Genomic DNA, 1,978 nt, shown 5'->3' with positions numbered 1-1,978 from the left:
TAATAAAAATAATAATAATAATAATAATAATAATAATAATAATAATAATAATAATAATAATAATAATAATAATAATAATAATAATAATAATAATAATAATAATAATAATAATAATAATAATAATAATAATAATAATAATAATAATAATAATAATAATAATAATAATAATAATAATAATAATAATAATAATAATAATAATAATAATAATAATAATAATAATAATAATAATAATAATAATAATAATAATAATAATAATAATAATAATAATAATAATAATAATAATAATAATAATAATAATAATAATAATAATAATAATAATAATAATAATAATAATAATAATAATAATAATAATAATAATAATAATAATAATAATAATAATAATAATAATAATAATAATAATAATAATAATAATAATAATAATAATAATAATAATAATAATAATAATAATAATAATAATAATAATAATAATAATAATAATAATAATAATAATAATAATAATAATAATAATAATAATAATAATAATAATAATAATAATAATAATAATAATAATAATAATAATAATAATAATAATAATAATAATAATAATAATAATAATAATAATAATAATAATAATAATAATAATAATAATAATAATAATAATAATAATAATAATAATAATAATAATAATAATAATAATAATAATAATAATAATAATAATAATAATAATAATAATAATAATAATAATAATAGATGTTAGGGTTAATTCAATATGGGCAATTTGGGAAATGTATAAAAGAATTAAGGGTAAAAAGGTAATATACTTGGTCAACATAAAAGGGCTTTTAAGTTAAAAAAAAAAAGCTCTCCTCCCCTAGCTTTTAGCTTTTGGCTTAAAATAAGTCATTTCTGACTTAAAATAAGTCACTTTGATAATTGCCAAACACTTCAATAAGTCAAAAACTGGCTTTTAAGCCAGTTTGACCAGCTTAAAAGCCCATCCAAACAGACTCTAAATGGCAATCCTTCTCAAAGAAGGATGCCACATCAGATTTTTGTCATTCAGCTTTATATATATATATATATAGAGAGAGAGATTGAAGAAGAGTACGTGTTTGATGGATGTATAGAGACCAAAACACGTACACATAGAATGCAGCCTTTGACAAGTTGAAATGACAATAATTTTCCTGCCCGCCTTATTTCACTTTCAGATGGGAAAACAGAATGACAAAAATACTCCTATTTGCCAATTGTTGAAAAGTGTGGGTCCCAATCATCACATCACATTTAAGATATTTGAGTGGGTATGTCACGTTGAAACTGTCTCAAATTCTCTCTTCTAATATATCTAATAAAAAATATATATTATACAGAAGGGAAAACTATTGCCATAATTATATAAATATATAAATAAATAGTTTGAGACAGTTTTAACATGTCATCTTGGTGACATTAGATGAAAGTTTAAGGGTATAATAATATTTTCCGAGATCAATTTGCTTAAAAGGAATTGTGTTTTCTGCTTTATTCTTTAGACCACATCAACATGTCCATAAAAGATCCATCATTTACTGTTAAATTACAGTGGATTCCACCCACTCAAATATCTTAAATGTGATTAGGACCCACACTTTTCAACAATTGCCAAATAGAGGTATTTTTGTCATTCTGGTTTCCCGAAAGTGATAAAGCAGGCTGGGAAATTATTGTCATTTCAATTTGTCAAAAGCTGCATTGTATGTGTGTGTCTTCAATTGAGCTATAATTTTGAAGGCTTTGGGGTTATCATTTTTTTTTCTCTGCTATACTTTTTGTTCTGCTTTTGCTTTTTACTTGTGTCTTGCTTCCTTGTATAATTATATTATAAAAAAATAATACATAAGGGAAAACTGTTGTATTTTGTATATATATATATATATAGAAGAAACGTGCCCTTCTGCTCAAGCTGCTTTGTTTATACTGTTGTTATCAGGTTTTCTCCCTTTTGCCAATTAGATTT

The sequence above is a fragment of the Solanum tuberosum genome, unplaced genomic scaffold (genome assembly GCF_000226075.1).
Source record: "Solanum tuberosum cultivar DM 1-3 516 R44 unplaced genomic scaffold, SolTub_3.0 scf00144, whole genome shotgun sequence".
Classification (NCBI taxonomy): domain Eukaryota; kingdom Viridiplantae; phylum Streptophyta; class Magnoliopsida; order Solanales; family Solanaceae; genus Solanum; species Solanum tuberosum.
This window is presented reverse-complemented; position numbering follows the sequence as displayed.